This window comes from Marmota monax, unplaced genomic scaffold (genome assembly GCF_021218885.2).
Source record: "Marmota monax isolate L192 unplaced genomic scaffold, Marmota_monax_Labrador192_F-V1.1 WCK01_AAM20220418_F8-fsc00086, whole genome shotgun sequence".
In the NCBI taxonomy this organism is placed as follows: domain Eukaryota; kingdom Metazoa; phylum Chordata; class Mammalia; order Rodentia; family Sciuridae; genus Marmota; species Marmota monax.
The window spans coordinates 1,148,109-1,163,782 of NW_026693086.1; the positions used below are offsets into that span (position 1 = coordinate 1,148,109).

Genomic DNA, 15,674 nt, shown 5'->3' on the forward strand with positions numbered 1-15,674 from the left:
AGGGATAAACATTCAAACCATAGCCTTCAAATTTGCAAAGAAGCAGAGGAAATTAAGGATTGAAAACTGTCCATCGATGTTGCCCTCAAGGACTTCTGCAGAGGACGGTTGAGATGGAGGGGTGGTTCAGACACCAGGGTAGGCAGTTCCACTGGGGACTTTGGCTACAAAGGAACAAAGGAGTTCAGGAGGGTGTCTCGGGGAAATTTGGTGGGTCAAATGAAGGTGTTCTGCATCCTAAGCTAGAAGATGCCTTTCCTGAATATCCTGGCACTTTGTAAGCCCTTTGGGCCTTACATCCTATCATCCAGGGAACCAAGCGGAGAACACATTCAATAATTCAACAAATATTTACGAAGTAATTTCCTATGTGATAGGGAAATGCCTGCTGCAGTTTGGGGAAATGGAAACAGAGCAGTGTCCCAAACATCCCCCAGTCCCTACCCCTGTTGATCCTGCAGTCTAACAGGGGAGAGAGTCTGAGAAGATACAATTAGCATCTTATGTAGTGATAACAATTGTTGTGCAAATAAAATGAAGTAAAATAAATAAAATAAATCAAAGGAGGAGGGAGAAAGGACTGGGAGAGGGTGCAATTTTATGAGGTTTCTAAGGGAAGGTCTCACGGAGAGGAGAAAGAGCACTTTGAGAACAAAGGGCTTGAAGAAGGAGGGAAATGGCCGTGCACAGCGAGAGCAGCAAGGATGTCAGCCCAAGGGTTCAGCTAACACAGAGTGGAAATGGGCGCCAGACGCCGAGCCTCCCGGACAAGGTCAGGGCTTCATCTTGGTGAACAAGGTGGGTGGGAGGACACCGGAGAGGGTTGAGCAGATGGACATGATGTGACTGAGGCTTTAAGAGAATCCCTCTGGATTCTCTATGGAGAAAGAACGTTCTAGTTCTAGAAGGGCACAGAAGCAGGGTGTGCAGGACAGAAGTAAAGAATTCAATCATTCCAGGTGAGCGGGAACAGGGGCGAGACCAGGAGCCAGCCTTGGAGATGGTGCAAAGAGAACCTTCCAGAAAAAAAAACCTCAAGGTAGAGCCGGCTCAGCAAGCTGACGGGCTGTGGGGTCTAAAGAGAGGCATCCAGCCTGTCTCCCGAGTATTATTCAACAATAAATGCAATGGAGCCCTGGTACAGGCTGGGACATGCGGGGACCTCAAGATGGCTTTGCTAGGTGGACGACGTCAGACGCCAGATATCGGATGATTCCACTTGCATCAAATATCAAAGAAGAAATCAGTCCACGCACATGGAATGCAGACACGTGGCTTCCAGGGGCTGAGAAAAAGGTGGGGGAGGGTTTTCGCAGGGGAGATAAAAATGTTTGGCAACTAGATAAAGTGATCAGACTGCACTCTGCTAGGTTCAGTGACACTGAACTGTTCACTCCGAGATTTTATATTCTGTGAATTTCATTTCCATTTTTAAACATAAAAGAAAAAGATTCCAACGTCTCTGAACCCTTGAAGATGGCATTGCCCGTTACTGAAATGGAAAAGATCATAGGAGTAGCAGGCTCGGGCAGGAAATTCTGGTGTCTGGCTTCAGATGATCATGGGTTGGGAGATGCCTGTTGACCATCCAAGTGAGACTGTCATGGAGATGGTTGGATGTGCTGAGGTTCAGGGACAGTGCTGGAGATATTGGGGAGTCTCCCATACACAGCCTATGTCTAGACTTGGAACTGGCTGGTATCAAATTTTTGCTTCCCGGAGAAAGCAGTCAGAAATACAAATTATGTTATCATAGAAAAGTAAACAAATGTACAGAGTTGCACGTCCAAGTTTGTGGGCTGAAATTCATCCCTTCTCTGTTGGAAAAGGCTGTGGCTCTTTAAACCCATCCAGGCATGACTGATTTGGAGCCAGGCAGGGCCGGGCTTGTTGGGAGGCCGGAGGGAGGCTGTGAAGGCTTCTAGCCTTCGCCAGAGCTTCTGCAGCCCCCGGGAAACAACAGCCAACTTATGTCTTTTAACCATGATTTATCTGCCATGCCTATGAGCACTGTTTTCATTCCGCTGAGACTTGTCAGTTGAAAAGCCAGAAGGAACTCACATCTTATTTGTTGGCACCAGTAAGACTTTGCCAAACTAAGGAATGCAGCATTTAGAACGACTATCTTCCATTGTCAATGGTCACGGCCAATTAGCAACCATCACCAGCAAACAGCGTTAACAATTGATGAGTAAACTCTTCCTGGGTGCCCAACATTCACCTAAGGACTTTGCATTCATCATGATGTTCTGCCCTCACATTGGAACTGGGAGGGAGGCATCAATATTATAAGCCTCAGTTTTCCAAATATCAAAGCACAGAGAGGTTAAGGGATTTGCCCAAGTTCATATAGCAAAGGAATGAAGAAGCAGAGGACAAACTCAAATGTGTCCCACTCTAAAGCCCTGTGCTTTGGAGGAATAAAAACAAGAAATGCCAGAAACTTCCCCTCCCACCACGGTGCACAGCAGACAAGGTGTGGTCTGGGTCCCCTCAAGTGACCATGAGCTTCCTCACCAGCTCTTAGCATAGGGTCTAGCACATAACTGGTGTCTAGAGCTTGCCGAACGAATGACTGAATAAATGAATAAGCACACAAAAGAATGATTATCACGGACCACACTGCCTTGCTTGCTAATAATTAGCCTTTCTCTCCAGCCTGGCCATGAGCCACTGGAAAGGAGAGATCTTTTTTATATAACAATAAGTCCAAGTGTTGAGCTACAGGCTAGATTAGAGTACAGGTTAAAATACACGGACTTGGGCAGACTGCTTGGGTCCAAAATGGATCTTCTCTTCTTTACTAGCTGTGAGACCTTGAGCAAGTTAGTCAACCTCTCTGTTCTTTGATACTCTCACCTGGAAAATAGAAGAATAGTAATACCCACTCCTTAAAGATAATTATCAAGATTAAATAAGATGTTGGTACATACCCAATAAATAGTCTCTGTGTGTCTATAGGGCCATGGAGAAAGAACTCCTTGGCTGCCCCTGGTGGGGTGTACACTGTAACCTAGAATAACAGCTTTTTTGAAGATTTATCATCTGCCTGGAACTGAGCTAAGCACCTAATATGTACCACTGCATTGGATCCTGACAATAATGCGAGATGGATACTCTTAATATGCTATTTTCGATGAGAAGACTGAGGCTAAGAGAGGTGAAGTAATTTTCCAGAGTCTCAAAATAAGTAAAGGTAGATAAAGAAAAGAAATCGGTGTGCGTTCCATGAGGTCAGGAGCCATGCCTACTGTATCAAAAATAAAACCATCCTAGATATTTCTAACAGAGGGAATTTAATGGAAGAATTGATCATACAAATGCTCCAACAGCTACAAAGCCAGACAGGAGCTGATGAACTGGACTTAGCAACAGCAGGAAGCTGCTCTCACTGGTAGGGCTGGAGGGACAGTTAGAGGGACAGGAGGAGGCGTGTTACCAGTGCCCAGAGCAGGGGCCGACCTCTAGGAGCTACAAGCACACATCCAGGCTGCCCAGGAGGAATTGAACCACAGTGCGGCCAAGTCTCTCCAAGTTAGGGGAGGAGGGACCGCTTGGCTCCGCCCCTTTGTTCCACCGACCAATCGCATGCCAGGACTCAGTTTAGCTGGAAGCCGATTGGCCAGCTGCAGTAGACCCGTAGCAGGCAGAGGAGGGGCGGAGGACCGAGCTGAGGCGCAGCAGGTGGGCGCAGGGAAGTGGGAGGGAGGGGAAGGTCTGGTAGACACCAAAGTGCAGGCTCTTAACCCGGAGAGAACAAACTCCGACTGCAGGCAGACTCCGCGAAGGCCAGGAGCAGACAGGGGACAGGGAGCGGTGGGGACTGTCAACCTGGAGGAACCGCCCGGCTCAGCCCCTCCAAGCCCAAGTCGGCCAAGCACTGGGCTGACCTCACAGGAGAAATGAAGATTCTGATTTTCCGGTGAAGTCTGCCACTTTCTAAGTGTTGGCCAAAGGATAGATTTGACTTGAAAAATCTGGAAAAGAAACCCGGACGAGCCTGCGACATCTTGTGGGTCAGAGAGCAAAGACATTGATCCGAGTGGTTGGGGCCATGGTCATGTCCAGAGGACACAAAGCCAGTATGACGCCCCCCCCCCCCCCGCCATTAGTGAGGGGAAAGAGAGGGAGAGAGGGAAAGAAGGAGGGAGGGGGGAGGGGAGAGGGGAGGAGAGAAGGAAGGGACAAAGGACAAGGGGGAGGGGGAGGGCAAGGAGGGGCTGGGGGCGTGGCTCCACCCTACAGCCTGCTTAACAGGCTCCAGGCCTGGATTTCATCCCCAAAACTGAAGAGAAAAGAAGGAGCACGAGGAGGAGGAGGAGGAGCACGAGGAGGAGGAGGAGGAGGAGAATGATTTTGGAACAGAAAAGAACAAAAAACACCATTAGAGAAAATACAAAAAAAAATCTAAATAAAGCCTGGAGTTTGGTGAAAAGCAATGTATAGCTGGCGGGGGCGGGGGGTGGGGGGAGCAGGCCTCTAATCCCAAAGGTTCCAGAGGCTGAGGCAGGGGGATCACAAGTTCAAAGCCAGCCTCAGCACCTTAGCAAGATAGCAAGGCCCTAAGCAACTTAGTGAGACCCTGTCTAAATACATAAATAAATAAGAGTTGGGGATGTGGCTCAGTGGTTAAGTGCCCCTGTGCTCAACTCCTAGTACAACTACTACTAATAATAATAATAAAAATGTATAAATGTTGGTTTCATCCCAAGTGCAATGGTAATTAATTTCATCCCAAGTGCAATGATAATTAAGAAACTGACATTATAGAAACTATAAACAAATCATATAGGAACTCTCTGCCCTATCTTTTGCAACTCAAATTATTAAAAAATAAAAAATAATTATTTTAGATCAGGCACAGTGGTGCAAGCCTGTAATCCAAGCTGCTCAGGAGGCTGAGGCAGGAGGATCACAAATTCAAGGCCAGCCTCAGCAACATAGGCAGGTCCTATTCAATTTAGTGCAACTCTGTCTCAAAAAATAAAAGGGCTGGGGTGTGACTCAGTGGAACCCATAAAGCACTTCTGGGTTCAATCCCCAGTGCCCCCCCCCAAAAAAAAAGTTTATTTAAAAATAACAAAACACCTTAAATCTATTTTTTAAAGATCAACAGGTTCATAATGATACCAAAGAGAGGGAGACAAGAAACAATAATTATGCAAGAATGAATATGTCACCACTGTAGGCAATTATTGCATCCAGTTCTTACTCTAGGAAAAGTAATAATTGAAGGGAAAGAAGGAGAAGTAGTTCTTTGCAGAAGAATGCCTGTTCACAAATGTTGAAGGAAGGAGAGGGCTAGAATTTTGCAACCTGCAATGAAATAATTGGCTCATCTCGGAGGATCAATGACACATGCTGAGTCCCCAGGGTGACAGGTTCAAGAGAGACTGGATACTCAGAGTTGCCAAATCAACAGCCCAGATGGAACTCGACTGGTTAAAAGAGAAGAAACGGCTTCACAATGGAGGGATCAGGTTGTCACCAGTTGAACCCACCCATCAATCTTGGCTTGGCTGAGAGACCGCCCCGGGTCTGCGCCTTGGGGCGTGATGCAACAGGGTGCTTACCACACGCCTGGGAAGAGTTATTGCTCCCAGTGTTCAGCCAGAATCTGATCAAACCACAGAACCAGCGTCTTGTTTACAGGAAATATTGGTGATAGAGGGACCGGTTAAATACCCCACCAGGAAGCGATCCGAGAGCCAAGAAAGTGAGTTATTCTACCAACGAGACAAAGGACCTCTTTGCTCAACAGGTGGATGACCTGGGGAAACGGGGTGGGGAACCCAGGGGAGGCTGTTGTAGACCAAAGGAGACGTGAGAGACAGGATCAAAAGCAATTTGTGGGCCTTGATTTGGGTCCTGGTTTGAATCAGTTGTAAAAGACCTTTGGGGGCTCTTGAGAAGTCGTGAATATGGAGAAATTGGGTATGAACACAGGCTTAGTGTTCATTATTTAGGGATGAAATATCATGTTGACTATAAACACTTGAAGATGCTTCAGCCAAAAATGAAAAAAAGTAATAATTGAAACTAATCTAGCAAAATATTCACAACTGTCATAACCAAGTGATGTATGCATGAGTACTTGTTATATGATTCGCTCTGCTTTTCTGTATGTTTCAAGAAGAAAAAAAAAGTATGGATTAAACAAGCCGTCATTAATATAAGGCCAGACCAGAGTTGTGGCTCAGTGGTAGAGCGCTTGCCTAGCATGCGTGAGGCACTAGGTTCAATCCCTGGCACCATGAAAAAATTAACAAATAAAATAAAGGCATTGTGTCCATCTACAACTAAAAAAATTTTTTTAAAGTAATATAAGGCCTCAGCCAGGTATGCTGGCACACAGCTGTAATCCCCTTGATTCAGGAGGCTGAGACAGGAGGATTGAAAGTTTGAGGCCAGCCTTAACAACTTAGCAAGACCCTCAGCAACTTTCCCACACCCTGTCTCAAAAGTTAAAAAATAATAATAATAATAATAAGGATTGGAGATGCAACTTAGTGGGAAAGCACCCCTGGATTCAATCCCTAGTACCAAAAGTAAATAAACTAATTAATAATATTAAAGGTCTCTTTTAGAAACTCACAACAAAACCATCGCCACACCTAAAAAACTAACAGCTACTTAAGACCATAAAATGTCTATGCAGTGTTCAAATGCCCCTATTGTCTTATCAATAATTTTCATAGAATTTGTATGAATCAGTACCCAAATAAGATTCAAAAACTGCAATTGTGGAATTAGCTCTTCTAATCTCTAGGAAACTTCTCCAATAGATTTTGCTGGTGACATTACCATGGTGTCATTTAATCCTCTCTCCCTTAGATTGATGGGAAATTTGCAATTATATCTAGATACCTAATTAGATTCCAATTTGTGTTTTTTTCTTTTTGTCAAGGATAAAGCTGTGCATGTCCACGAGTGTGTCACGTCCACTTGTCCTTCATCTCATGATATCAGCACAATGTTCATTGCCTAGATCTGTTGAGAAGTGTTGAGATTTTATTTTTTTTTCCTTCTTTTATTAGTTGAGATATATATCTATAAAAGTAAACTTCCCCAATTAGCTATTTAGTTTTCCTGAAGTTTCATTTGTATAGAGCAGGCAGAATCCATGCTTGATTCTGACCCTTTATATATAACTTTGGAAACTAATGAATTGGTTCCCTGGTGTATTAGTCAGCTATTGCCACATAACAAATCACCACACTTAGTGGCTTAAACAATGCACCTTTATTATGTCTCAGATTCAAGAATCCCATCAAGATTTAGCTGTGTATCATGCTCCGTGGTCTCCAAAGAGGCTATAATCCAAGTGTTAGCCAGGACTTAGGTCTTATTTAACACAATGTAATCACAGAAGTGACCTCCTGCACCTTTGCTGTCTTTGACAGTTATAAGCAAGCCTATCTAAGGGGAGAGAAACACACAAGGCACTTAACACCAGAGGCTGTTGGAAGATCCACCCATCACCCCTAGAATCCTCCAGAGACAATTAATTAGTTTTTATAAAAATATGTGACTTGGGTCAGTAGAAGTGCTCTTTTGCTGCTATCTGGACATGGTCAGTCAGGGGAGCAAGATAAGGATGAACATAAATGCACCTGCTGTCGACCTTCCCACAATCCCATGTTCAATGTCACACACTTCAAAATGGCCCCAAATCATGTCTAGCTACTGGGCTACGGAGAGGACTCAATGATTTAGTTTATAAAACCTTCATTAGAGCGACTGGCTGGGCAAATGCTACATAAGCATAAGCCATTGCTGCTGCTCCTATTGTTGTTGAGATTAATAGACATACAAGACTGGACTCCGGTTTTAAGGCCCCACGGTTGTACCCGTCTCAGCCTCTGCCAGGCCCATCATTGGCCGCCGGCCCTCCCTCACTAGGAAAGTTTTATCTTTCAGTAGACCACGCCAAATGAAGGTCTCCTGCCCTCCTTCCCAGCATGAACCAGTAATTCCAAGCCACTTAAGTAGCAATTAAATAGCTTCAGAGGTGAATCTGACTCATTCAACACGCCAAGGTCTCAAAGGACTTGGTCCCAAATTAAACCAGGCCCCTCCTATTCTTTTTAAAAGCATAAGTTCTGTCTAAAAGGGGTTTGATTTTATTAGAATACAGAAGTGATATCTGAATATATTCCTTTAGGAAAAAAATCCATACAGAAAAGGACAGAATTCTCATGGACCTGGCTGGGGATACAGCCCAATGACAGAGCACTTGCCTAGCCTGTGTGAGGCCCTGGGTTCAATCCCTGGCTGGAAAAAAATAATTCATTGACCACATCCTCCCCCCATCTCTGTTTGCTTTTAAGAGGTAAAGCCTTCTAACAAATTGATATGTATTCTTCTAGAACATTGTCTCTGCATTTATATCAATATATGTGTCTAGAGAGAGAGAGATAAATACACATATACTGATATAAATATATACATTGATATATATATATATATATATATATATATACACACATCAAAACCTATATTACTGTTTTATGAAAGGTTTTTTGCTTGTTTTGGTTTTATTTTGTTATTGTTATATTTGGTTTTGTTTGATTTTTGAGTTGTTTTTGGTGAGGGGTGTGTTTTGTTTTTGTTTTTGTTTTTGAGATGGGCTCTTGTTGTATTAGCCAGGTTGACCTCAAACTCCGAGGCTCAAGTTACCCTCCTGCCTCAGCCTCGTGAGCAGCTGGGATTACAGGTATGCACCGCTGTGACAAATAAGGTTATATCATAGGCATTGTTCTGCTGTGGTTTTTTTTTTTCTTTCTCTCACACTCCACATCCAATCTGTATTTGTCTGTTTTCTGTTACAATAACAAAATACCTGAGGCTGGGGAACTTTATAGAGGAAAGAGAATTCTTAAGCTCTCAGTTCTGGAGGTTCCAGGGAACCACATGTCAGCTTGGCTCTGGTGAGGACCTCATGGTAGATGGCATCACAGTGGTTGGGAGCCGGAAGAGGAGAGTACATGGTAAGATAGGAAGCCAGAGCAAGGGGAAGAGGAGCCATTTGTTCCTTTATAACCTACTCTCTCTTAAGAATTAACTTAAGATCCCATGAAACCCTCTCCAAGGTCATGACCCCAAGTGAACTCCCACTGGACTCCACCTCTTAAAGCCCCCTCCACCTCCACACCACACACTAGGGACCAAACTCCAATGTATGAACTTTTGGGAATCACACTCTAACCATATCCAAGCCACAAGCTCTCAGAAAATCATGTCAGCTATTTCTAAAAACTATATCCAGAATCTGACCACTTCCCCCCACCACTATGGCTCCCGCCCTGACCCCTATGTCAATCCTGCTGCCCGTATGTTTCCTTCTCAAGGGTTCTTACAGAGTGAGTCTTTTAAACTTTCAGTCAGACATACCAAAAGAATTGAAAGCAGAGATTCAAATAGCGAACACCAATATCCAGAGCAGCACTCTCTACAACAGCCAAGACGTTGAAACAATCCAAGTGTCCATCGACAAAAGAACAGATAAACAAATTGTGGTATGTCCATGCCATAGAATGATATTTTTTTAATATTTATTTTTTTAGTTATAGATGGACACAATATCTTGATTTCATTTTATGGGGTGCTGAGGATCGAACCCAGTGCCTCACGTGGGCTAGGTGAGCGCTCTACCACTGAGCCACAACCCCAGCCCCCCAGAATGATATTTTTAAAGAAATTCTGACACAGTTTCGACCCTGAATGAACCTTGTAGACACTATGCTAAGTAAAAGAAGCCAGGTACAAAAGGCCCAATATTGTTTGATCCCACATACATGAGAGACCTAGAGAAGTCAAACTCGTGGAGACAGAACACAGAATGGCGTTTGCAGGGGGCTGTGGGGAGAGGACATTGGGAGCTGTTGTTCCCCGGGTAGAGTTTCAATTTGGGAAGAGGAACAGCTTCCGGAGATGGATGGAGATGATGTTGGTCAATATCCTTAATGTCACCGAACCGTGCCCTTAAAATGGTTAACATGACAAGTTCCAGGTCATATATATTTTACCATCAATAAAAACTACATGCAATTTTTTTTTTTAGCCAGGTTACATCATTTCAGATTCTCTAAAGATCCCCACCTCTCACTCTGACTCAAGACCAAAGTCCCTACCCTGTCCTCCAAGGCCCTTCCGCAAGTGGACCTCCCTCTCAGTCACTTCTCCTGTTCATTTCCTCCCCAGACACACTGCCCTTCTTGGGGACTTTGCACCTGCTGGTCCCTCTGAGGGGCTGGTTTCCTTCCATCCTTGAGTTCCTCGCTCATAAGTCTCCTTCTCTGATTTTACTGCCTAAAATTCAGTCTCCTCCAGAGTGTGCTGTTGGGCCTACATGGATTTTTTTTTCTCCTTAGCAGTTATCACCTTCTAGAAGATTCTTAGTCTTCCTTATTTGCATTGTCAGTCTTGGCTTACCAGTGTATCTCCAGAGCCTAAAATACATGATTGATGTGCTGCGGTTGTGGCTCAGTGACAGAGCCCTTGCCTGGCATGTGTGAGGCACTGGGTTCCGTTCTCAGCACCGCACAGAAAAAAAGAAATTAAAAAAAGGCCCATCCGTGACTAAAAACTATTTTTAAAAAATTGTAATAATAATTAATAATCGAAGCTCAATAATATTTGTGGACTGAATGAAATTTCTCCTGAATCTTTCTGCACGGGTCCGTTCGGGCTCTATCTTACTCTTTTTTTTTTTTTACTGCAGCAGAGCATTTAGCAGTTTGAAAATTACAGAATATACATTATTACTTCTCTCTCTCTCTTTCTCACGCACGCACACACACACACACACACACACACACACACACTGAGGACTTTCTCAGCATTGTACAGCATCAGAGCATTTTAAAATCTTCAAGGACCGAGGTGCCTTTTCTCAAGGTTCCCAGATGCGACTGACATCCTCCAAGACCAAGCGTCCATGTTTGTTCTCAGCGCCTCCTCGTCCCCAGGTCAAGGTCCTGGGAGCCAGGCCAGTGGGAAGAGAAAAACGGAAAGGTATGTGCTCCGAGTGCCAGCCTGGCTGTGCCCCATGTGATCTGGGGCTTGTGGTTGGATTTCTGGGAACAAAGGGAAAACGTCCAGGCTTGGCAGGGGCCAGGGAGAGGGGAAGGTGGGGCGGAGGCAGCCTGGGTGCACCAGGAGCAGAGGCCTCGCACTCAGATTATCGACGACGACGCAGAAACAAGAGGCTCAGGCTGGGCACGAGCACACTGACTTCAGGCCAAGTAGGGACCCTGGGGACCTGAGTGTCCCTGAGTGTCCCCAGGGTCCCTATAGGCCTCCAGCTCCACCCAGGCCACCCAGGAATAGGAACCCCATCTGGCCCACACCTCCTGGTTGCTTATTTTCCATAGAATCAGGAAATCCGCTCTTGTATGCTGTTTCCTGATTTTTAAACATTGGTTCAAGTCTTTCTCTTTATTTGTAAAATGGGGGGAAAATAGAACCTACCTCCTAGTACTCTTTGGGAGGATAAATGAGGTTTAGTAAGCCTAGCATGGTGCTGCGCACCTGTAATCCCAGCAGCTCTGGAGGCTGAGGCAGGAGGATCAAAAGTTCAAGGTCAGCCTCAGCAATTTAGCAAGGCCCTAAGCAACTTAGGGAGAGACTGTCTCAAAATAAAAAGTAAAAGGGCTGGGGATGTGGCTCAGTGGTTAAGCACCCCTGGGTTCAATCCCCAGTGCCCCTCCAAAAAGGGGGGCGGTGATTAGCAATGCAAATCATTACTAAAAATAATGGGGGTGGAGAGAGGACCTAGAAAGTATTGTGGATTCTTTTTTTAAAAGGAGACTCATGGTATCCTGTATTGTCGTGGTCAGAGGAAGAGGAGGACTGAAGCTTGCCAAGACCTGGAGGAATGAGACCCAAGATCCAGGGACTTACCTTTGATCAGTGGACTGAGATAAGATTTCTGTCAAACAAGCCTGAGATGCAGTGCGTGGGGCCTCCAGACCTGCAGGTGGCACTGCATCTCTGAGAGGCTCTGGAACTCCCAAGCTGGAGTTTCCCATTCTGTACTCCCATGGTGCTGGTTGGAGCCCGGACTTTGAGGCTTTACATTTGTGCTTGTTGTCGTTTATCTTCTTAATTTGGGGCTGGACATTCCAGTCTGTCAGGTTGCTGTAAAAGGATGCATTAGCTGTCCCTGCTCACTTCCTTCTTTTGTAATTTGGATGAAATTTTCACCAGAATCAGCCAGGTGTCTTTTAGTTGCAAGCAACAGAAATCCCACAGTGGCTTCAGCAAAAGGAAATTTACCGCCCCTGAGCCCAAATGACCGAGGGGTAGAGCTGACTTAAGATGTGCCCTTAGGTGAGTCAGGTGACAATACCAGGACCCAGTTTGCCTTTCTGGGTAGGATCCACTCTTATATCGCCTGTTCCCAGCTGTCGCTCCACATCTGCACAACTCCCAAGCCAGCAAGACTTCCTGAGATCTGAAAGGAAAAGTCTTCTTATAGAGTTTCACTGGCCATGGATGACCTTCATGGATGACCTTGACTTGGGTCATGCTCCCCCCCCCCACAAACAAACCACTTTCCCAAGAAGAATACCACTTGCTGGTTGCTAGTTCTGGGATCCAACCCTGAAATGGTGGTGAAGAATGAAATCAACACCCCAAGATCAAAATATACATTAGAAGTGTAATCCCAGGGGCTCAGGAGGCTGAGGCAGGAGGATCGCAAGTTCAAAGCCAGCCTCAGCAATGGAGAGGAGCTAAGCAACTCAGTGAGACCCTGTCTCTAAATAAAAATACAAAATAGGGCTGGGGGTGGAACTCAGTGGTCGAGTGCCCCTGAGTTCAATCCATGGTATCACCCCCCAACCAGAAAAAAAAAAAAAAAAAAAAAAAAATATATATATATATATATATATATATATATATATATATATTGAGCCCAGAGGTAAATCATATGCCAGTACCTGAAGTGGAATGAATATATGCTTCATGCCTCCCCAAATCATATTCATCTTCTATGCAGAATATTTAAGTTGCAGCTATAAAGGTTTATGGCTTCAACACCCAACACCGCATTGACCAGCAGGGCCAACCTGGCTGATCTTGGATTCCCTTTCATATCTCTATCAATATCCTAGAATTGCACTAATTAAAGAAAGCATGAGGGCTGTTCTTCTACAATAGTATTTAAATAAATAATTATTTTAATAATTATTATTAAATAATTACACTGAGCCACACCCCCAGCCCTATTTTGTATTTTATTTAGAGACAGGGTCTCACTGAGTTGCCTAGTGCCTTGCTTTTGCTGAGGTTGGATTTGAACAGTATTTTTGGGGGGGAGGGGGCACTTAAATTTTCCTACCCCCAGAACTAGTCATGAACCCATCCACACATGAATTCACCTGATTTTGCCATAATCCAGCCCATATATCTTCATCTAGGGGAAAAAAAGTGTGTTTTAAAAGAAAATTTGGCCAAATGGTTCATAATTCAAACACCTGGCTTAAGTCCATGTGGAGACTCTGAGGCCTTCAGATTAGGGTCCCTATCAAAAAAGGAGAAAAGCAGGTCTGCTCTTCAGTGAGCCAGGCTGTCGACCAGAACACAACCCTTTTTGTTCACAGTTGCTTAAAATCAACCCGTTAAAATTTTTCAGCCTAACGTCAGCTAGTCTGGAGTTCCCGGACACCCCAAAATTCTAACCACCCTCCACTTCGGAAATCATGCTGCAAGAAAAGGTGACACGGTCCCACAGGGAACTCATTCTGACGATGTCCATCAACAGAACCAGTCAAGAAAACAGTGTGACCCAGAAGGAAGATTCCCCGAAATAACAAATATTGAGTTGAACCGTATGAAATGTCCATTTTCATAGGCAAATCATAGTCAAATACCCGCGATTTCATAGGTTCACATCTGTATAGGTTAAGGCAGCATTAGTGACCCACAGATTCCTGGGAGGTCCCAAAGACCTCTTCAAGAGGAACATGAGGTCCAAATTATTTTCATTATAATACCAAGATAATTATTGACCTTTTTCATGAAAAGAATATTTGCACTGAAAGTGTAAGAGCCATGGTGGGTGTGCCAGTCTGTTTTCTGTGGCTATGACACAGTGGCACAGACTGGGTAACTTATCAAGAAAAGAGGTTGATTTGGGCTCACAGTTCTGGGCCAAGGCAGAGAAGCTGTATCTGCCTTCTTGCTGGCAGATTCAGAAGGTGATACAGGCCATCACATAGTGTGTGTGTGTGTGTGTGTGTGTGTGTTCTTCTTTTACTTCTTAAAAGCCACCAGGATTCAATCATGGGACTCCACCCTGATGACTTTATCTAGCTCTGATCACCTCCCAGAGGCCCTCCTTCTCAACACCACAGTCAAATTAAGAGGGTGGGACGCATCCTCTTAATCCCACACAGTAGGAGTTCCACGTCAATCTGAGTTTCAGACAAACCATATTCAGACCACAGTGAACTCTAACTAAGCAACATGTTGCAACGGACCAAACTCATGAATTCAGACTACCATCCAGCTGGAAATTAAAGAGATTTGAAAAAAAAAATACTAAACATGCCCTTCTTTATGCTATTTTGTTATTTTTATTTCTGGAAAACATTTTTTTGTAGCAGTATTTTACTTATGTCAACATGTAATGGGTTTATTATTGTCATAGTGTGATGAATCTGGAAATAGCTTGGAAATCAGCATCAGTTTCTTATAAGAAAAGTATCAACAGAGACCACCTGCAGAAACAAAAACTCCCCGGGGTCTTCAAAGGACTAAGGGATTCCTAAGACTAAAACTCTAGAGAACTCCTGCATTAGGACCATCCATGGAGATCCACCCAGGGAATGAAGGGTGGAGCCCTCCAAAAGGAGGGACTGGAATGACCCTGCTTGGAATCTTGACTTGATGGGGAGAAAGCAGGATGAAGGGAAGGAAGCCAAGATTAGAGGAATTGGCCTGTCTTCATCCATTTCCTGTTTCTAATAGCACAGTAGCACAGCCAGGGTAAACTAAAGAAAATAAGTTTAGTTTGACTCCCACTTCCAGCCCAAGGTCAAGGGGGTGCATCTGCAGATGGCCTTCTGGCTGGCAGAGTCCCAAAGTAGTACTGGGCATTATGTGGGGAGAGACAGGGCGCTGGGGAGCTCCCCAGAGATCCAGCTAAACTGGCTTTCAGAACAGACCCACTGGACATGACCCGCTGAGCCGCCGATGGCATAAGTGGATTAACCCATTCGTAAAGCAGAGCTGTTAATCACCCTGTCCCGCCTCTTAACATCTTGAGAAGATTAAATTTCAGCTGGGTTTCAGAAGGGACAAACCACATTCCACCATAGCACGGAGCCCTCTGGCTATTGGCTGAGGACAGCCCTCAGGTGTAGTGGGCTTGGGGGGGGCGGGGTAATAGAGGCTCAAACCTCCCATTGGGCTGTTGACTTTCTAATGCAGAAGTCCAGCCCCTAGGACATGACCTTCATCTGAGAGCGACCTTGGTATTGCCTGGAGGGAGGGAAGGAGGTCACTGGGAGAGCCAAGGTGAGCAAATTCGGAGGTCCCAGTGGGGTGCAGGAACATTCTAGAGAGATCAACTGCACGGGCCTCCCTACATCCCCATCGTGTCCAGGGGACCCTCTGTACCTGCAGGGATGCCATGTGATGGGAGTTCGGTTGTACAGGGACAGGTG

The 15,674-nt window shown here is 44.9% G+C and overlaps 1 protein-coding gene across 1 annotated transcript in view; it reads left to right on the top strand.

The window, feature by feature from the left end:
- Positions 1-15,401: 15,401 nt before the first annotated feature.
- Scnn1b (sodium channel epithelial 1 subunit beta) overlaps positions 15,402-15,674 on the top strand; it is a 43,952-nt gene continuing 43,679 nt past the window's right edge. The window contains exon 1 of the mRNA XM_046454583.2: positions 15,402-15,525. The gene's annotated coding sequence lies outside the window, so the exon portion shown is untranslated. The remainder of the gene's footprint in view (positions 15,526-15,674) is intronic.